Below are 22,213 nucleotides of genomic sequence, written 5' to 3'. Positions count from 1 at the left end.
TCTTGTCATATTTTTTCCATACTCATCAACTTCAAATGATTTCCCTTTTTCTACAAAACCAAGATCCAGCTACTTATTTGCCCTCCACAGTAGCACCCAAGCTACTTCCCCAGCTTCCATTTCCCAAAGTCAGTCTCTCCGTCATCCTCAAACATGCTCACACTTTGACAATGCTTATCTTTCCACTGTATATGACTTTCCCGTTACTCCCCACCAGTCAAAAACCTACCTATCCTTTAAGAAACAACATAAATGCCATCTCCTCCAAAAGGTCTAATTCTGATATTCAAGTATGTGTTCTGGGGGACTTCCCTGGTGGTCCACTGATTAAGAATCTTCCCTTCAATGCAGGAGACATGAATCCAATCCCTGGCTGGAGAACTAAGATCCCACGTGCCTCGAAGCAACTAAGCCCATGCACCTCAGCTACTGAGACTGCAAGCATGCCTAGAGACTGCAAGCATGCCCAGAGAGGCTTTGTGCCACAACAACGGCTCCCGCGTGGCTCCACAAAGGTGCCAGATGCCAAAACCCGACACAGCCAAAAATAAATAAATAGATACTTTAAAAACATACGTGTTCTACCTTTGAATGCCCACTTTACTTTCTTAATATCTACATTATGGGATTTATCATATTCTGCTTCATACTATGGTCTCAAGCATCCTTATGTTTGGAACTGTGAAGTAACTTCTTATTCATCTCCAAAGCTACTGCTTTTCACTTATTTGAGACTCAGGAAATGAGCAGAATTGATTGTAAGTACACATCCCTAGAAGAGTTGCCTTTTCAAATTTGATTCAGGCAATCATTTTTGTCTATTTTAACCAATGATATATTCTGATGCTTAGAAGAGTGCTTAAAATAGAGTCAGTGCTCCCAAACTATCTCCTGAATGACTTTAAAATCCAAGATTAGTTTTTGAGCCCCCCCCCCAAAAAAATCCCATATAATCCAATTTTTTAAATCATGCCAATGATTAATAGCAACACCTAAGTTCTGCACGGTCTCCTCGTCTCCCACCAAGGACATCCTGTCCTGTGTGATTGACATGAAATGGGTGCCAGCTGTCCACCCAGGGAGAACACGCAGAGGAAGAGAGCCTGGTCTCCATGCCCTCAGGTGCCCTTCACTAACCAGGCCTCTAGCCAGCTGCCTGGTGACATGCCATTGCTCCACACGCACCTTTCTCTCTGGCCGAGACACCCAGCCTGCCTTTTAGCAGGGCCCATAAATTAAAGCCTGAGAGAACAATCACAGGAACGCTGGCCTCTGAAGTCAAGGCCAGCCAGCAGTATGATTCAGGCCCTGAATGTCGCCACCCTCCGCTTTGGTCAGAATCCCGAGAGAAATCACTTGCCAGCCCAGCCAGTGTCAGAAAAACACCACTGAGCTGCTGGCCAAGCTCCCCCCCACACAGGCTGTGGACACCATCTTGCTAACTGACAAAGCTTTTAGCTGTGCCTGCGGAGTCAGCCTGTTCGCTCCCTGCTGTGGAAGGTGGAGAAGGGAGGGAACGAGGAGACAAAAGCTTTTCAAGTCAGAGAGACCAGGTTCTGAATACTGGCTCCCCCACTGACCCGCAGCACAGCTGTGGGCATTTTATCAGCCTCCTGGGCTGCAGATTTCTTATCGCTAAAATAACACCTACCTGACAATACTATTGAGGAAATGAATGGGTATCTATGTAAAGCACGAGGCTCTAGGATTGCTGGTGGTATTATTGCTATTCATAGATTAGAGCATCAGAGAAACTAACCACAGGAGATGAAGCCAACGTTCCTAACACAATCTCAGAACTTCACCTTTACTAATTCACTAGAATATGGCCCATTTTGTCCCTTGGAAGGATCATGACAGATTTCTGAGAAAAATAAGCAAGTATTAATCCTAAGCATTCTGAAAGCCAACTGACAAAAAGTTGCAGATGGAATTTTGGAACTTAACCTCTGGCAGAAAGTTCACTGGCTTGACCTCATTTTCCCTCAGCCCTGAACCTCAAAACTCAGCGAACAGTGCCCCCGTGCCTCGAAGTCCTGCCACCCACAAAGATCGCCCGCTTCTCAGCAGTTTGCCTGCTCTGCTCCCACCCTCTGATCACCCTCTCCTCTCAACCAACACACACACGCCAGACCTCCTGGATCATCCTGACCCATCCTCAGAACTCAAACTCATTCTCACCTTCATTCCCAGGACTTCGAGGCTCCAGAGAGAGGAAGTGCAGGAGAAGGGACTTTTTTCCACAGCAGCCACAATCTGAGAAACTACCAGCACATTTGGCAATCACAGGAACTTACTCAACTGTCACTTGTTCTTACTCGTTAGGTAAGTAAAGTCCCTAGTCTGATTGCATCAGGAATACATCCTTTCTAAGGTTTATCTTCTATCCTACATCTTATACAGGTCATCAGTACATGAATCACACAGACTACTAATGTTTTAAGTCCCTTCTTGTGAGCCTTCCTGGGTGATGGAGTCATCATGTGCTGCACTGTATGATTTTCTGCTGAGCTCCTCATCTGATTCTGTGATACCCAAACTGACACTAATTCTGGAACTTTCTCCCCACTGGCTAAGGAAGACAACATCTTTACTTTTCAATTGTGGAGCTGGCTCCTGTATCTAAAACTGAAACGGAGGAGTCTTTTGAGAATTACCTTGGGTCCCATGTTCTATGCGCTGTGCTCAGTCTCTCAGTCGTGTCCAACTCTTTGCGACCCCATGGACTGTAGCCCGCTTGGCTCCCCTCTGTGGGGATTCTCCAGGCAAGAATACTGGAGTGGGTTGCCACGCCCTCCTCCAGGGAACCTACCCAACCTAGGGATCAAACCCAGGTCTCCTACATTGCAGGAAGATTCTTTACCAACTGAGCCACTAGGGAAGTCCAAGAGTCCTGGAGTGGGTAGCCTATCCCATATTCTATAGCACCCACCTTATTTGCTTATTCTCAGCTTTCATGGGGGGTCTTCAAAGTTGCCTAGCTTCATTCAATCATCTCTTCTTCTCCTAGCCTCAGCCCACATCATTTCTCATCTCTCTGTTGCAATCATCTATTAACTCTTGTATCTGCCTCCAGGCCAACTCACTTTAGCCCTATTCTCCTCCTATATCTTCACAGCAGAGTGATCATTCTGGACGGCAGGTCTTCCTAAATTACTACATTGCTCTACACAAACACTTAAAGGTTCCGATTGCCACAAACAATCCAAACTCCTATGAGTAGCAGGTGAAGCTCTTTATGATCTCATCCCCGCCATCTTATCTCTTGCCACAGGCTTGTTCTGTCCTATGCTAACTACCAAACACATCGCACTGTTTCCCATCTCCATACCTCCTACTAGGCAGTCCTCCGTGCCAGGGAAAGGAACATCCTTTCCCACCTACTTTCCAAACCTGGAAAGCTCTGAGTCCTCTTTCAAGAATCTGCTCGAAGCAGACCTCACCAGTTAGAGACGCTATCTTCCACCTTTTCATCCGCACTCTTCCTCATGCTCTTATTTGTACTCCTGTATCTCTCTCTCACTCTGGGGCTTCCCAGGTGGCACAGCGGTAAAGAAACAGCCTCCAATGCAGTAGATGCAAAAGACACGGGTTTAATCCCTGGATTGGGAAGATCCACAGGGGTAGGAAATGGCAACCCACTCCAGTATTCTTGCCTGGAGAATTCCATGGACAGAGAATCCTGGCAGGCTACACTCCATGGGGTCTCCAAAGGTCAGACACAACTGAGCACACACACAGCAGCTCTCACTCTGAATAAACTTTTTGGTTTGTGCCTCAACTACTAGCCTGCTGCTGCTGCTGCTAAGTTGCTTCAGTCGTGTCTGACTCTGTGTGACCCCATAGATGGCAGCCCGCCAGGCTCCCCCGTCCCTGGGATTCTCCAGGCAAGAACACTGGTGTGGGTTGCCATTTCCTTCTCCAATGCATGAAAGTGAAAAGTGAGAGTGAAGTCACTCAGTCGTGTCCAACTCTTCACGACCCCATGGACTGGAGCCTACCAGGCTCCTCCATCCATGGGATTTTCCAGGCAAGAGTACTGGAGTGGGGCGCCATCGCCTTCTCCGAACTACTAGCCTACAAGCTCTTTAAGAGTAAGAATTGCATCTCATTTACCTTTGGCTCCTCAGTGCCATGAAATGTCCAGCACATAGTAGGTGTTCTATAAACATTGATTACATTGACCTTTTCTCATTCCTTTAGGGAATCTTTGGGCAAAATCTATCCTAAAATGACATCAGCTAGAAAAGAGCAATACTGAAAGATTTCTTCCCCCCCTAATTGGTTGGCATATCATTTCATGTTCCAGGAACACCTTAACCATATTTTCTTTTGATTCAAATAGTTTTTCTTAGAAAGTCATCTTATTTTGCCAGTTTGAACAAGCCTGGAAACTTTGGTGTTTGTTTTAAAACTGAAGAATGCCTTAAGAGGTACTTCGCGCACTTGGACAGGGTTGAGAAGAGACCCACAGAGATGATTAAAGGCTGGAAAACAGACTAAGAGAACTGGAAGGAAAAGCTAAAGGCAATTTAGGAGTCGACGTCAAGCATATGAAGGGCTGTTATTACTGCGGAGGCTGACAAGCCCATCATGTCCGTTTCCTCTTGAGGGAAAGCAACAGGAAGAGAGGTGAGCTGCAGCAGAGAAAACATGGGTGAGACAGAGAGGAACATTCCTGGCAGAACATTGCTAAACACTGAAGGATCCAACAGGAATGATACTTCTTAGTCTTTTTTTTCTTCAGAGGTAGAGAGACATAGGAAATGTTCCCAACTGTCTGGAATGTTCCACATACACTGTTAACTACATGCAGGGATGGAATGACACTGTTTTAAGGAGCTGCCTCCAGATGGCATATACATTTCTGGCACTTCAGGTACACGTAGCCTGACAGAGTTTATCCCGCTCTAAAATTTTGGAGGAAGTATCTCAAAGGAACTGAACTCAACTGTCCTTTTTTCCCACTGAACATGTACTAATCCCTTCTCTTCACCTAACCCACAGCCAGCCCTTGTGTTAGGTACCATCCAATGACAAAAGGCACGTTTTTAATCTGATGGACAACAGAGCTGTGAAGTGGAGTATTTCCTGCCATATCAATAAACAACTATGTCACAGCCATCAGAGATTCCAACCCTCCAAATGGGAATTTCTGAGCCCAGGAAGAACGCCTGCTACAAGACTGCCACCACCCCTATGGTGAGCCGAGAACTAAGGATGTGAACAATCAAATCATGGGATTTTGGCCCCAGGTAGAAGAGATGCATGTGAAATGAACAATTTCAGTATGCCCAAACTCTTGCATCTTCCCATACATAGAATAGTGCTAAGTTCTAGTACTTGAAATATCTGGTTTTCCGTAGTTAACAATGATGTTCAGACTACCTGCCCTTTGTTGCAAGCGTCTATATAACCTGACTCTCCCCCTCCCACCCCCCACCTTCTCAGAACAGCTCTCTCAGGGCTACTTGAGAAGAGATGTCTCCCGAGCTTGAAGTCCTAAAAATTCCCACTACATAAAACATAACCCTCAACTTCGAGGTTGTGATACTTCTTTCATAGGATGTCCCGGCCTCAGCTCTCACCTACACACTACTCAGCAATCACCAAAGCTGCCTGCATTTCTCCAAGTACCAGGTGCCACCAGGTCTCTCAGCCCCAGCCTCGCATATGCCGTTTCCTCTGTGTGTACCTCCCTTCCTCCTCCCATCCAACGGAAACCCCTTCTTGTTCTTACGGCACAGCTCAGCTGTTAATTCCCTCCAAGATGTCATTTTGTCAAAGCCACTGTTCCTTTCACTACCATTTTAGATTATGACAATATTTCTTCATTCCTGACTGCATGTATTAGAAACTGGCTCAAATGAATGCTAATAAAGAAGAATTTACTGGAAGTCTATCGGGAGCTCAATAATAGCTGGAGGAACAGGCTTGGAAATGCCCCAAATCCAAGGGAGTGAACAGCAAGAAGCAGGGAGTACATTTGATTCTTATCCAAGAGTCAAAAAATAATCTTTCCATCCTAGAGTCAAAGTCCTAGAAGAAGGTCTAATTGGCCAAGCCCGAGTCCCAGCTATAGGCCTGACCAGCCTATAGCTGCCCTAGAGTAGGGCAACTACAGAATGGAGAAGGAAATGGCAACCCACTCCAGTGTTCTTGCCTGGAGAATCCTAGGGACGGGGGAGCCTGGTGGGCTGCCATCTATGGGGTCACACAGAGTTGGACATGACTGAAGCAACTTAGCAGCAGCATAGGAGAATAAAAAAACAAGAAAAGTAGTACCATATGGTTGGAAACAAGTTCTAAGTATAATAAAGAACTATCATGAAATAGCATTTGAGTATGTCTATGGTTCATTGGAAGGACTGATGCTGAGGCTGAGACTCCAATACTTTGGCCACCTCATGCAAAGTGTTGACTCATTGGAAAAAACCCTGATGCTGGGAGGGATTGGGACAGGAGGAGAAGGGGACGACAGAGGATGAGATGGTTGGATGGCATCACCGACTTGATGGACATGAGTTTGAGTGAACTCCAGGAGTTGGTGATGGACAGGAAGGCCTGGCATGCTGCGATTCATGGGGTCGCAAAGAGTCGGACACGACTGAGCGACTGAACTGAACTGAACTGAACTGATGGTTATCATCAGGCAGGTAAGCATGACTGGCCTGGTAAATTCATTTCAACATCATTGACAGTGTCTATGACCATTCAAGCCTGTGACTTTGCATGACTTGCTTAATCCAATTTCAGTTTCCTTTTGAACTATATTTGGCCCTGTACTAAGTGTTGCTTTCATTGAGAAGAATAACTATATACCTTGCTAAGAAGAAAATAGCCTTTGGGAATTAACTTGCAGGATTTCAAAAGTTTAGGATTAAGATTTTGTAGATGACCAAGAGGTAAGTTTATCTTCCCTTGAAGATACATTGTTACGCACATTGAGAATAATATTCAGATGCTTGGCTATGAATCAACAATACATTTTGCCTTTATGTGGTATCTATTGCTTTAGGTTCCAAGTCATCAAGATCATATCAAAGAAAGAAACTAGTTTTGGACACCAAACTTACATATCTCTACAGAATTGGCTCAGGAATCAGGCATAGGTCCTTCAATAAACCTTTCACATGAAGCTGGCATAGTATTCACAGTTTCCACATCACTAAAAAAGGCAAGTCATGTAATAAGAATTCTGCTTAATTCAGTTGGCTGGATTACATTTAGGTGTCTGGAGAAACAATATCTTCTAATATTAAGCCTTCAGACATTAGCAAGAATGTTACACCAATTCTCATTTTGAAGGGCTTGTCAATTCAGATATATTTTAAATTCAAGTATAAGACGAAACTGGTGTGTGTGTGCAACGTGTGCCTCTTTATAACCGTGACTGCCCCCATCCCACTCCATAGGATTCTGCTTAAAAATCACTGAACAGCAAGAGAGTTAGTACTCATTGGTCCAGATCTGGATTTTACGGGTTAGCTGCACTCTGGATATGAAGGACTTGAAAGAAACTGCAAACTACCCCCAAAGAATCTTGAAGCTGCCTTTGCTGATGGGAATCTGTGATGGTGGACCAGTATAGCAATCCTGAATTGTTTGTAGTGCAGCTGAGGATTACCTGTGGTTTCAGCGGACTACTGTGTACCCTTTGTTTATTTTATCCCTCCTTCCTGTTGGAAAAACAGCTGGAGAACAGACATCCTGCTGTTCGGAGCCTCAGGCTTTGGAATATTAACAGGAAGCCACAATAAGCATCTTCATTACTTCACCTGTGGCAAAAAGGGCAGAAAGAATGGAGCCCATCAGGGGGAACTGATTTAAAACAGAATGAAGCAGTTTGTGGACCATATGTCTGAACATCCAAGTAACTGCCACTGGCCCAGTAAATCGGCTTCCTTCATGTAGAGTTCAACCAAGAGGAAGAGGAAAAGTCAGTTTCGTATAGAAAGAATAAAGGCAATCCTCGCAGCCTGTAGCAAGAGATGGGGAAAAAAAGTATTTGGTGGTTTAGACCAAGAAGTTGTATCACATAATTTATATCAGTTGCTTTTAACTTTGAACAAAAGGCATGGGAATGGATTGTAGGGGTATGTGGATGGGAGAGGAGGGAGCTAATAACCTTATAAGATACTTTCATATGTTTTCCATCATGCATAATTACTCATCCTAAGGCAAGAAGGATATTGCTTAAGCATCACTTCAAATATCTTCCAGAGTTTTTTCTTTTTTTGTCGGGATGGGGGAGGGATACAGAGTTGCACAAAAAGGAGAAGCAAGTATAAAGTATCTATGACCCTGTTCTCCAAATGAAGAGACAGGGCAGAGAGGTTATATGAGCTAGAGGTCTGTGTAAGGTTTACATCATAATGGGTCAGAAATATTTACTCCTGGAAGTGGAATTCCTGGAGGTGGATTCATCTTCTCCACTGTAGGCTGAGGCTGTGCGGAAAAAAATCATTCCAGAAAAAACCTTTACCCTTGAAGTATAAAAAGGAGCTACTGAACAGAAGGACCAAAGAGGGAACGATAATCTTAACATTCATTACTGAGGACGCACTGGAACCCTCCCTCATTACTGTACCTAATAACCATTTATAGGCCCATGGGGCATTAAATTTATTACAGCCTTGATATATTCCATCTACCAACTTTGGTAAAAATACAAATAAGAAAGAAAATTTAGAAGCACAAATAGACAGACAACAATCCTCAGAATCAGTTCAGATCAGTTCAGTTGCTCAGTCATCTCCAACTCTTTGCATCCCCATGGACTGCAGCACGCCAAGCTTCTCTGTCCATCACCAACACCCAGACCCTGCTCAAACTCATGTCCATCCAGTCAATCTCATCCTCTGTCATCCCCTTCTCCTCCTGCCTTCAATCTTTACAGCATCAGGGTCTTTTCCAATGAGTTGGTTCTTTGCGTTAGGTGGCTGAAATATTGGAGTTTCAGCTTCAGCATCAGTCCTTCCAATGAATATTCAGGATTGATTTCCTTTAGGATTCACTGGTTTGATCTTCTTGCAGTCCAAAGGACTCTCCAACACCACAGTTTAAAAGCACCAATTCTTCAGTGCTCAGCTTTCTTTACGGTCCAGCTCTCACATCCATATATGACTACTGAAAAAACCATAGCTTTGACTAGACAGACCTTTGGCACTAAAGTAATGTCTCTGCTTTTTAATATGCTGTCTAGGTTGGTCATAGCTTTTCTTCCAAGGAGCAAGCATCTTTTAATTTCATGGCTGAAGTCACCATATGCAGTGATTTTGGAGCCCCAAAAAATAAAGTCTGTCACCATTTCCACTGTTTCCCCATCTATTTGCCATGAAGTGATGGGACCAGATCCCATGATCTTAGTTTTTTGAATGCTGAGTTTAAGCCAACTTTTTCACTTTCATTAAGAAGGTCTTTCATTCCTCTCTGCTTTCTGCCATAATGGTCATGTCATCTGCATATCTGAGGTTATTGATATTTCTCCCAGTAATCTTAATTCCAGCTTGTGCTTCATCCACCCCAGCAAATTACATGACGTACTCTGCATAGAAGTTAAATAAGCAGGGTGACAATATACAGCCTTTATGTACTCCTTTCCCAATTAGAACCAGTCCATTATTCCATGTCCGGTTCTACCTGTTGCTTCTTCACCTGCATATGGGTTTCTCAGGAGGCAAATAAGGTGGTCTGGTATTCCCATCTCTTGAAGACTTTTCCACAGTTTGTTGTGATCCACACAGCAAAGGCTTTAGCGTAGTCAGTGAAGCAGAAGTAGATGTTTTTCTGGGATTCTCTTTCTTTTTGTATGACCCAATGGATGTTGGCAATTTGATCTCAGGTTCCTCTACCTTTTCTAAATCCAACTTGAACTTCTGGAAGTTCTCAGTTCACGTACTGTTGAAGCCTGGCTTGGAGAATTTTGAGCATTACTTTACTAATGTGTGAGATGAGTGCAATCGTGCAGTAGTTTGAGCATTCTTTGGCATTGCCTTTCTTTGGGATTGGAATGAAAATTGACCTTTTCCAGTCCAGTGGCCACTACTGAGTTTTCCAAATTTGCTGGTATATTGAGTGCAGCACTTTCACAGCACCATCTTTTAGGATTTGAAATAGCTCAAGTGAAGTTCCATCGCCTCCACTAGCTTTGTTCATAGTGATGCTTCCTAAGGCCCACTTGACTTCAAACTCCAGGATATCTGGCTCTAGGCAAGTTATCACACCATCACAGTTATCTGAGTCATTAAGATCTTTTTTGTATAGTTCTTCTGTGTATTCTTGCCACCTCTTCTTAATATCTTCTGCTTCTGTTAGGTCCATACTGTCATCAGAGGGCAGACAGATTGAAAGCCACAATCACAGTAAACTAACCAAACTGATCACATGGATCACAGCCTTGTCTAACTGCATGAAATGATGAGCCATGCTGAGTAGGGCCACCCAAGATGGATGGGTCATGCTGGAGCTGCTGCTGCTGCTGCTGTTGCTGCTAAGTCGCTTCAGTCATATCGAATTCTGTGCGACCCCATAGACAGCAACCCACCAGGCTCCCCCATCCCCGGGATTCTCCAGGCAAGAACACTGGAGTGGGTTGCCATTTCCTTCTCCAATGCATGAAAGTGAAAAGTGAAAGTGAAGTCACTCAGTCATGTCCAACTCTTAGAAACCCCATGGACTGCAGCCTACCTGGCTCCTCCATCCATGGGGATTTTCCAGGGAAGAGTACTGGAGTGGGGTGCCATTGCCTTCCCTGGTCATGTTGGAGAGTTCTGACAAAATGTGGTCCACTGCAGAAGGAAATGGCAGACCACTTCAGTATTCTTGCATTGAGAACCCCATGAACAGTATGAAAAAGCAAAAGGATATGACACTGAAAGATGAATTCCCCAGGTCAGTAAGTTCCCAATATGCTACTGGGGAAGAGTGGAGAAATAGCTCCAGAAAGAATGAAGAGGCTGAACCAAAGCAAAAACAATGCCCTGTTGTGGATGTGACTGATGATGGAAGTAAGGTCTGATGCTGTAAAGAACAAGGTTGCATAGGATCCTGGAATGTTACACCCATGAATCAAGATAAATTAGAAATGGTCAAACAGGAGATGGCAAGAGTGAATGTTGACATTTTAGGAATCACGGAACTAAAATGGACTGGAATGGGAGAATTTATTTCAGATGACCGTTATATCTACTACTGTGGGCAAGAATCCCTTAAAAGAAATGGAGTAGCCCTCATACTCAACAAAAGAGTCCAAAATGCAGTATTTGAGTGCAATCTCCAAAACCGACTTCCCTGGTGGCTCAGATGGTAAACCATCTGCCTACAATGTGGGAGACCCAGATTCAATCCCTGAGTTGGGAAGATCCTCTGGAGAAGGAAATGGCAACCGACTTCAGTACTCTTGCCTGGAAAATCCAATGGACGGAGGAGCATGGTAGGCTACAGTCCATGGGGTCACAAAGAGTCGGACATGACTGAATGACTTCACTTTCACTTTCACTTCAAAAATGACAGAATGATCTCTGTTCGTTTCCAAGGCAAACCATTCAATATCATGGTAATCCAAGTCTATGCCCTGACCAGTAAGGCTGAAGAAGCTGAAGTTGAACAGTTCTACGAAGACCTACAAGACCTTCTAGGACTAACACCCCCCAAAAAAATGTCCTTTTCATCATAGGGGACTAGAATGCAAAAGTAGGAAGTCAAGAGATATCTGGAGTAACAGGCAGGTTTGGCCTTGGAGTACAAAATGAAGCAGGGCAAAGGCTAACAGAGTTTTACCAAGAGAACACACTGGTCATAGCAAACACCCTCTTCCAACAACACAAGAGAAGACATGGACATCACTCTACACATGGACATCACCAGATGGTCAACACCAAAAGATTGATTATATTCTTGCCACCAAAGATGGAGAAGCTCTATACAGCCAGCAAAAACAAGACTGGGAGCTAATTGTGGCTCAGACCATGAACTCCTTATTGCCAACTTCAGACTTAAATTGAAGAAAGTAGGGGAAACCACTAGACCATTCAGGTATGACCTAAATCAAATCCCTTACGATTATACAGCGGAAGTAAGAAATAGATTGAAGGGATTAACTCTGATAGAGTGCTTGATGAACTATGGATGGACAGAGGTTCATAACACGTAGGCCATGATCAAAAACGTGCCCAAGAAAAAGAACTGCAAAAAGCCAAAATGGTCATCTAAGGCAGCCTTACAAATAGTTGAGAAAAGAAGAGAGGCGAAAGGCAAGGAAAAAAGGAAAGATATATCCATCTGAATGCAGAGTTTCAAAGAAAAGCAAGGGGAGAAAAGAAAGCCTTTCTCAGTGATCAATCCTCAGAATAGGATTCAGGAAATCCATTATACCACGTAATCGCTCTGAGTCCATGAATCAGATTCAAGCAAAAACTTTAGCCATTCCACCTTTAGTTACAAGAATTAGGATAATGTACTGGACATTCCTGATTATTAGGCATCCTCCATTTTTCTGAGGAGCAGGTTAAGATATGGTGATCTTTTACTTTTACCTAATTTGTTTCACTTGTTCTATTTCATATTCAATGCTCCCATTTCATTTAGTTTGTGTTTTCCAGTTTCTCCATCTCTTCTTTATTTTTTTTTGATGTTCTTTCTCAAGCATTGATCAAACATAGTAGAAAAACTTTTGTCTACAAATATATAAATAATATGTATAATACATATATTTTAGAAAACTTCTGAATTTTTGCCTAACTAAAAAATTTATGACATTTTGAGTCTATTTGCTTGACTTAATAGAATGCTAGATTTCTAATAAAAGAAAAAAGATATGCATCAAGCAACAAAGGTTACTGTATAGTACAGGAAACTATAGTCAATATAGTATAATAATGTATAATGGAAAATAATTTCAAATATAATTTATGTGTATATGTATAGCTGAATCACCTTGCTGTGTACCTGAAACACTGTAAGTCAACTATATTTCAATAATATATATATATATATTAAGGGGAAAAAAGTTTTCTCCCTCTCAGGAGTGTGTAAACTTTTAGAAATATAGATGAAATAATCAAATGTCTGCTTATAATATTTAATGTATTAATTTAGTCATGTAAATGCTTAAAATCATAGAAACCTCAATTTAGGATTTTTTTTTCCCATTCTCATTTTACAAAACAGTTTTCTTCAACTTCTTGATGTACAGTATCAGCATCGGCATCGCCACCATTTTTATTTTCTGATGGGTTGTTGGATGCTGTCTTGGAAGAGGAAATGGCAACCCATTCCAGTATTCTTGCCTGGAGAATCCATGAGCAGAGGAGTCTGATGGGCCACAGTCCATGGGGTCACAAACAGTGGGATAACTGAGTGACTGAACATGCACGTGTCATCAGAAATCTTATCCCAAAACACAATTACCCGCGCACATGATATGAAGATAGTTGCTTTGTTCATTCATCCTGTAGGTGAACATGTGTGCTGTTGTGTTCACTTCATGTAGTCTAATAACTGATTTCTTGCTTTTGAAAGGCCTCTTTTTTTTTTTTGAAAGGCCTCTGTTTAAAGGCTGCTTATAATGACATTCAGTCCTTGCAATAATGAGGTCACCACTCCACCCACACCCATCACAAAAAAATGAATAAATCTCTGTTGAATTTCTTTGCCTCGTTTTTTAAAGTGTTCTGCAGGTAATATCTGTAAGTTTTGAGACCCAAATTTTCTGAAGTCATCTTAGGCCTATGTGACTTAATTTTGTTCTCATTTATTCTATTATTTTCAATTTTATTATTTTGTATTAATTTTTTGAAGTATAATTGCTTTACAATGTTGTATGAGTTCCTTGCTGTAAAGCAAAGTGAATCAGTCATATGCATACATGTATCCACTCTTGTCAATTGCCTTCCCATTTAGGTCAACGCAGAGTCAAGTTCCCTGCGCTATACAGTAGATTCTCATTGGTTATCTATTTTGTACACAGTGGTGTATATATGGCAGTCCCAACCTCTCAATTCATCCCACATCCTGCTGTCCTCCCTTAAATTTGTTTAACCATAAATTTGTTCTCTACCTCTGTGACAATATTTCTGTTTTGAAAATAACTTCATTTCTACCATAAAATTTTTCTGGATTCCATATAAAAGTGATATTTGTTTTCCTCTTTCTGACTTATTTCACTCTGTATGACAGTCTCTAGGTCCAGCACATCTTTGCAAGTGTTACTTTTTCATTCCTTTATATGGCTGAGTAATATTCCATTGAATATATGTGCCACATTTTCTGTATCCATTTCTCTGTTGATGGACATTTAGGCTGCTTCCGTGTCCTGGCTATTGTAATTACTGCTGCAGTGAGCATCAGCATACATGCATCCTTTCAAATTATGAATTTTCTCTGGATATATGCCTCGGAGTGGGATTGCTGGGTCATATGGTAGTTCTATTTTGTTTTTTTAGGAACTTCTATACTGTTCTCCTGGAGAAGGCAATGGCACCCCACTCCAGTACTCTTGCCTGGAAAATCCCATGGATGGAGGTGCCTGGTGGGCTGCAGTCCATGGGGTCATGAAGAGTCGGACACAACTGAGCGACTTCCCTTTCACTTTTCACTTTCATGCATTGGAGAAGGAAATGGCAACCCACTCCAGTGTTCTTGCCTGGAGAATCCCAGGGACGGGGGAGCCTGGTGGGCTGCCGTCTATGGGGTTGCACAGAGTCGGACACGACTGAAGTGACTTAGCAGCAGCATACTCTTCTCCATAGTGGGTGTGGTAACTTACACAGTGAAGAAGTGTTCCCTTTCCTCCACACTCTTTCCATCATTTATTGTTTGCAGAGTTTTTGGTGATGACTCACTGACCAGTGTGAGGTGACACCTCATTGTAGTTTTCATTTGCATTTCTCTAATGAGTGATGTTGAGCATCTTTTCATGCATTTGTTGCCCATCCATATATCTTCTTTAGAGAAATGTGTATTTAGGTCTTCTGTCCATTTTTTGATTGGGTTTTTTGTGGGGTTTTTTTGTTTTTCTTTTTAGCTGCATGAGCTGTTTGTATGCTTTAGAGATTAGTTCCTTGTCACTTGCTTCATTTGCAAATATTGTCTCCCAATCCAAATGTTGTCTTTTCATTTTGTTTGTGATTTCCTTTGCCGTGTAAAAGCTTTTAAGTTTAATTAGGTCTCATTTGTTTATTTTTTTTTAATTTTTGTAAAAATAAACAAATGGAACCTAATTAATTTTCATTAGTCTAGGCAGTGGCTTGAAAATGAGCTTGCTCTGATTCATGTCAGACAATATTTTCCTCTAAGAGTTTTATAATGTCCAGCCTTGCATTTAAGTCTTTAATCCATGTCGAGCTTATTTTTACTGTCTGAGCCACCAGGGAAGTCCACGTCGAGCTTATTTTTGTGTATGGTGTTAGGTATTGTTCTGATTTCTTTCTTTACATGTAGTTGTCCAGTTTTCCCAGCACCACTTATAGAAGAGACTGTCTTTGCTCAGGCCTATGTTACTTTATTTATTTTTTAAAATGTATTTGGCTGCATCAGGTCTTTATTGCAGCATGTTGGTTTTGGGGTCCCATGGGCACATGAGATTAGTTTGCTGACCAGGGGTGGAACCCGTGTCTCCGGCATTGGAAGGTGGATTCTTAATCACTGGACCACCACGCAAGTCCCAGGTCTGTGTGACTTTAGAAGCTGAAGAAAAACCACATAATTCAAGAGACTTTTTGAAGACTGAACTAAAGGTGGTCCCCTCCTTTCTGAGGGGTATGTTTGGAGATGATCTCCTCTCATATTTTAGCCGATACGGCACTAATATCTGTAAGTGTCTGTTTCCTCCATTATAGAATAGAGCTAATAATATGCTTTGCTCACAGAATGGTGGGGAGGGTTAAACAAGATGGCATACTACCACGACACTTAGCACCATGTAAATACCTAGAAAGTAACAGACATTATCAATTGCTACTGCCCCAGTCTTGGGTTCCACAAATAAAAAATGCAAAATTTGAAGAGTTATGTCCAAACAAACACGTAAAGATCCAAGATGAAGAAAATGAGGACAGGTTAAAGGAACTTGGATTATTATTCCAAAAGAGAGGAAAGGGGTGATGTAACAAATAAATTTCTAAAGCAGAAAGGACTCTCAAAGAGCAATAAGTATTTCTGCTCTTCCTTGCTCTGTAAGATGGTCACGGGATGCATCCAAATTACATCATAAAGAACTCATGTCACATCGAAGGAAGAATTTCTATTCAGTGAAGTCAGTGAGAGAATTGAATCACTCTGCTAAGGACTGAATCATTTGGTATAGTACTGTCTAAAGGCAGTGTTATTAAAGGAATGATATTGCAACAGCCTAATTAGCACCAAGTTTCAAAAAATCAAGACGAGCTAATCTATGAAAATAAAGTATAGTGGTGCTTCCCTGGCAGTTCAGCAGTTAAAACCCCACGCTTCCATTGCAAGGGGCCATGAGTTCGATCCCTGACTGGGGAACTAAGATCTCACATGACACACAGTGTGACCAAAAAAAAAAAGAAAGCATAAGAGTGGACACCAGTAGGACAGCATATAAACCAGGCAGCAGTGGAGACCAAAGAAATATCACTTTTTGCTGAGTTCCTGGGGATATGCAAACATTTTTTAATATCTCTAATCAGGGGCTTTCTTTCCTTCCATAGACCGCCACTACTATTAGAAAAAGCATTTCCTTGGACCTCTAAAGTCTTGACTTCAAATCTCAGGTTTTCTTCTTACTGTGTAACTTTGAATGAGCTTCTCAGTTTTTTGGACAGTATGTTCATCACCTGCAAACAATGAATGAAAACATCAGTTACAGGACATTAGCGGGGATTCAGTGAAACCTTTATGAAATGGCTACTACGCTCGGCATCTGGTACCCCGGCTACTTTGTTCTTTAAATGTTCATTTATTCATTGTGGCACACAGACCCTCCAGTTGTGGGCTTAGTTTCTCCAGGGCATGTGGGCTCTTAGTTCCCTGATCAGGGATCAAACCCAGATTGTAAGGCAAATTCTTAACTACTGGACCACCAGGGAAGTTCCTCTATTGGCTACTTTATTTTTTTTTTTTTTAACTTTTTATTTTGTATTGGGGTGTAGCCAATTAACAAAAAATGTTGTGATGGTTGAACTCTTCTCAGGTGAACAGTGAAGGGACTCAGCCATATATATATATACATGTATCCATTCTCCCCCAGACTCCCATTCCATTCTCTCCCATGGCTACTTTAGATATTGATTTTCCTCTCCCCCAAATTGCTTCTAAACATATATCAGTTTCAGAAGCCATTACAGTATCATCAGCTGAGAGGCTTACAGCCTGAGGAAACACTTAGGGCCTGGTTTACTTTAGGTAAAAAATTCCTCGACTTAGTGACTAAACAGCAACATCAAATTCCTTAAAGACAAACTTGGAGAGAGGTGAACTTCTGGGAGTGTGTGGAGTTGTTTCCCATTCAGCAGTTGTGCTGGGAACAACTCTGTCTTGCAGATATCCTCTTGAAGGGTACTTGATTTTTCCTTATTGTTGCTACAAATGTTTCCACAGCCTCCTATTCATTCAGGCATAAATGGTTTGAAATGGTTTTAAACACTCTAACAAGGTTTATTTGGAGAAGGCACTGGCAACCCACTCTGGTGTTCTTGCCTGGAGGATCCCATGGATGGAGAAGCCTGGTAGGCTGCAGTCCATGGGGTCGCTAAGGGTTGGACACGACTGAGCGACTTCACTTTCACTTTTCACTTTCATGCATTGGAGAAGGAAATGGCAACTCACTCCAGTGTTTTTGCCTGGAGAATCCCAGGGACGGGGGAGCCTGGTGGGCTGCCGTCTATGGGGTCACACAGAGTCGGACACGACTGAAGCGACTTAGCAGCAGCAACAAGGTTTATTAATTCAGTTCAGTTCAGTCACTCAGTCGTGTCCAACTCTTTGTGACCCCAAGGACTGCAGCACGCCAGGCCTCACTGTTCCATCACTGACTCCCAGAACTTGCTCAAACTCATGTCCATTGAGTCGGTGATGACACCCAACCATCTCATTCTCTGTCGTCCCCTTCTCCTCCTGCCTTCAATCATCCCAAGCATCAGGGTCTTTTCCAATGAGTCAGTTCTTTGCATCAGGTGGCCAAAATATTGGAGTTTCAGCTTCATCATCAGTCCTTCCAGTAAATATTCAGGACTGATCTCTGTTATGATTGACTGGTTTGATCTCCTTGTAGTCCAAGGGACTCTCAAGAGTCTTCTCCAACACCACAGTTCAAAAGCATCAATTCTTTGGTGCTTAGCTTTCTTTATAGTCCAACTCTCACATTCATACATGACTACTGGAAAAACAGCTTTGACTAGATGGACCTTTGTCAGCAAAGTAATGTCTGTGCTTTTTAATATGCTGTCTAGGTTTGTCATAGCGCTTCTTCCAAGGAACAAACGTCTTCTAATTTCGTGGCGGCCATCACCGTCTGCAGTGATTTGGGAGCCCAAGAAAATAAAGTCTGTCACTGCTTCCATTGTTTGCCCATCTACTTGCCATGATGGGACCAGAAGCCATGTTCTTAGTGAACCCCAGGAACAGTATGAAAAGGTACATTAATTAGGACAAGGCTTAGCTACATAACAAAAATATGCAGTGACTTAAATAAGACAGAAATCATCTCTTTTTTCACTTAGTAGTTTGGAGGGAGATGGGGCAGGGCTGACAGGACAGCTCGGCCTTCATCATCAAGACATAGCTTCTGCCTCTGAGTTCTGGGCAATATCCACGCAGTGAGAAGGGCAGGGCAGGGAACACACCAGACTCCTTTGAGTTGCAAAACTCATCAGTCATACATACTTCAGATCACAGCTCATTAGCCAAATTTAGTCACATGGTCAGACCAGCTAGAAGGGAGACTGGGAAATGCAGCCTCGTCCTGGAAGCCACGTGTCCAATAAAAGCGTGGGAAGAGAGGAATAGTGAATATAAGGCAGGCCCACTAGCAATGTGTGCTCCACAAAATTGAGGAGGGAAAGTTGTCCAGACAGGTTGCCTCTTTATTCAGAGGCCAACTAAATTTTTGAAAGTCCAAACAACATACCTTTTAACATACAACAGTGTTAAATGGATCACAGTATGGATCAAAATGCCATGAATAAAGACCCTAGCAACACAAATTGAGGCTAAGTATAAACCTTGTTTATACAACAGAAACTTGAGTCATTGACTCTTACTGAGGCCAAGCGATGTCTGGGAAAAGCTGAATATGCTGACCCAGAAAAGAGTTGGAGAAAAGAGCTGTGTTGGAACAGTGACAGCGCTTAGCCTCAATCTTTTAAAAATTCAAAAATTATGGGGGTGGCCCCTGGAGCAAGCCTGGGCTAGCCTGAAGAACTCTAGAAGAAGAAAGAGTCCCACTCCAACACAGAGTTTATGATTTATGAAATATCAGGTCAGATGAAGTGGCAACACCCCCTATTTGACTGTGAGAAAATACCTCTTGGGCCAAAGGATAGTAATTCCTATTTGTAGTCAAGAATGGGTTTACCACACACTATTTTGCAAAGTCTTATGGAAATCTTTTCCAAAATATTTAGGAGACTTTTATATGCTATTTTATTTCATTGTCTGCACTTCTTATTTATCTCCTTCCTGCAGGAAATACAGAATATTTTGTTATTAAACACTTATTCATGAATTTAAGAGTTTGTCTGATCTCACAAATGTTCTCATTTACAACTGGGTCTCCTCTCTGACTATAGAGAGATTTCCCCATTTTTTCTAACAAGTACAAGAGAATCCACAGGAACTTTTAGATCTTTCAAGAATAAGAAGAAAACCACCAAAACACAAGCAAACCAATGTTTAAAATAGACAAAACTAAGAGGAAGTATATCCTTGAAATACTCGACAGAGGAACTGGGGAAATTTGCTATGAAATTGAAATAATCTCTACCAGTTGTTTTAAATTTTTAGATTTAAAAAAATGAAATCCTGGACTAAGGCCAAAAAATTCAGTTCGGGTCCCAGAAAACCCGGTAGCTAATGGTGAACTTGGACAAATCCCACACTGTCTTTGGACTTCCAATTTCTCATTTGTAAAATCAAGAAGTTGAAAAATATTTCTAAGATTTTTTTCTAGTTTTAATCATCCATAAGTTTATGCAACGGTTACTGAATTTTTTTAAAATTCCCAAATCACAAATGTCCCAGAATCACATTAAATTTTTTCCTACTTCACACCCAAATTAGCAAATGGTAAATTCCCCCTAACAGTTAGGGGGAAATCCAGATTCTGAAGACATCTTGTAAAGTTAAAATTTGTAAAGGGAGAACTAAACCGTCTTCTCAGGAGCTTTCTAACCCTTAGAGATGTATGTAGCATTTTATTGATACTTTGTGCCAAAAGGGTATTTGGATAATATGGCTGTTCCCTCCAAATCTGGCCTATTTATGATTCATATCCTGCTGCCAGTAAAATGTTTATAGCAAATGATCTCCTCATTAACGTTAGTTTCAAAGGATTAAAGCTAATTACGGCATTGGATCCCATGTTAAATTTGCCCCAATGACATTATAGTGAACCCCTGACTTCAGTCTCACCTCCTGAAGCATCAGTCCATCTATCTTCCATGTAACTACCAGTGCTCTGCCTAAAGTGACGGTGCTTTGACAACTCCTGAAGTTCCGCTCTGTGCCCTGTAAGCTACGCCATGACATTTCACTCTGCCATGGCTTTACAAGTGCTGTGTTCAACACCTCGAGTGTCATCCTTTTCATGGCTGTAAGGAAACATTAGTGCTAATTCTCAATAGACCTTCCCTCTAGGCAGACACAGCCCCAGAAGACAGATGTATGTGTGTTGTATAAGTCCCTTTCATCGTGTCTGATTCTTTGCGACCTCATTGACTGTAGCCCATCAGGGTCCTCTGTCCATGGGATTCTCCAGGCAAGAATACTGGAGTGGGTTGCCATGCCCTCCTCTGGGGGATCTTCCCAACCCAGGGATCGAACCCAGGTCTCTTATGTCTCCTGCATTGGCAGGTGGGTTGTTTACCACAAGCGGCACCTGGGAAGCCCTCAAATACAAAAAGAATAATAGAAGAAAATTATATGCCAAGAAAAAGATGCCACCTTGTCAGGGGGGAAGCAGATGTACCTCAGAGTGTGTGCTGGGTTCCAAGGCAGAAACTAAACAGCTGTGCCGCATGCTCTAGTCTTTCTCATTCCCTAATTCCCCTCCTCCACCTTCTTATTGCCTTCCTTACAGTTCCTGATAATGGATAAAGAAGATGTGGTACACATACACAATGGGACACCACTCAACCATAAAAAAGAATGAAATTATGCCATTTGCAGCAACATAGATGGACCTAGAGATTATCATACTAACCTAGAGATTATCATACTAAGTGAAGTAAATCAGACAGAGAAACAGAAGTATCATACCATATTATTCATATGTGGAATCTAATTTTTAAAAAATGATACAAATGAATGTGTTCACAAAACAGAAAAAAAATTGACCGATACTGAAAACAAACTCATGGTTATCAAAGGGGAAATGTGGTGGGGGCATAAATCAGGAGCTTGGGGTGAACATATACACACTACTGTATATAAGACAGATAACCTACTGCATAGCACATGGAACTCTACTCAATATTCTGTGATAACCTATTTGAGAAAAGAATCTTAAAAGGAATGAATATATATATATTCACATATATGGGCTTCCATGGTAGTTTAGCAGTAAAGAATCCGCCTGCAATGCAGGAGACCAAGGTTCAACCTCTGGGTCGGGAAGATCCCTGGAGGAGGGAATGGCAACTGCCTCTAGTATTCTTGCCTGGAGAATCCCATGGACAGAGGAGCCTGACGGGCTACAGTCCCTAGGGTGGCACAGAGTTGGACACAACTGAGCGACTAAGCAGCAGCAGCAGCATTCACATATACATGCTATGTACTTGAAACTAACACAACATGGTAAATTAACTACACTCCAATAAAATTGTTTAAAAAGAAAAATTGATAAAATCTTACCTTCTCTGGAAAGCCGTCACTGTCTTTTCTACCTGCTCCACAGTGACAGAAGTTTTCTCCTCTGTACGCCCATGGTACCCCACGCCTAGCTCTACTATATCCCCTTCTGTTGTCACTGATCCCCAATGTATCCCTTAATGCCCTCCTATTAGGACTACTGCTTTGCTGACTGTTTCTC

The 22,213-nt window shown here is 42.1% G+C and overlaps 2 long non-coding RNA genes across 3 annotated transcripts in view; one reads left to right on the top strand and one right to left on the bottom strand.

Annotated features, from left to right (window-relative positions):
* LOC112584639 overlaps positions 1-2,757 on the bottom strand; it is a 31,082-nt gene extending 28,325 nt beyond the window's left edge. For both annotated transcript variants that reach the window (XR_006550658.2, XR_006550657.2), the window contains exon 1: positions 2,182-2,757. This is a non-coding gene — a long non-coding RNA (uncharacterized LOC112584639). The remainder of the gene's footprint in view (positions 1-2,181) is intronic.
* Positions 2,758-6,614: 3,857 nt separating this feature from the next.
* On the top strand, positions 6,615-13,650 carry LOC112584637. Its single transcript, XR_003108966.3, has 2 exons — positions 6,615-6,656; positions 13,171-13,650. It is a non-coding gene; the product is annotated as an uncharacterized LOC112584637 (long non-coding RNA).
* Positions 13,651-22,213: the final 8,563 nt, after the last annotated feature.

This window comes from Bubalus bubalis, chromosome 4 (assembly GCF_019923935.1).
Source record: "Bubalus bubalis isolate 160015118507 breed Murrah chromosome 4, NDDB_SH_1, whole genome shotgun sequence".
Lineage (NCBI taxonomy): Eukaryota > Metazoa > Chordata > Mammalia > Artiodactyla > Bovidae > Bubalus > Bubalus bubalis.
This window is presented reverse-complemented; position numbering and strand designations above follow the sequence as displayed.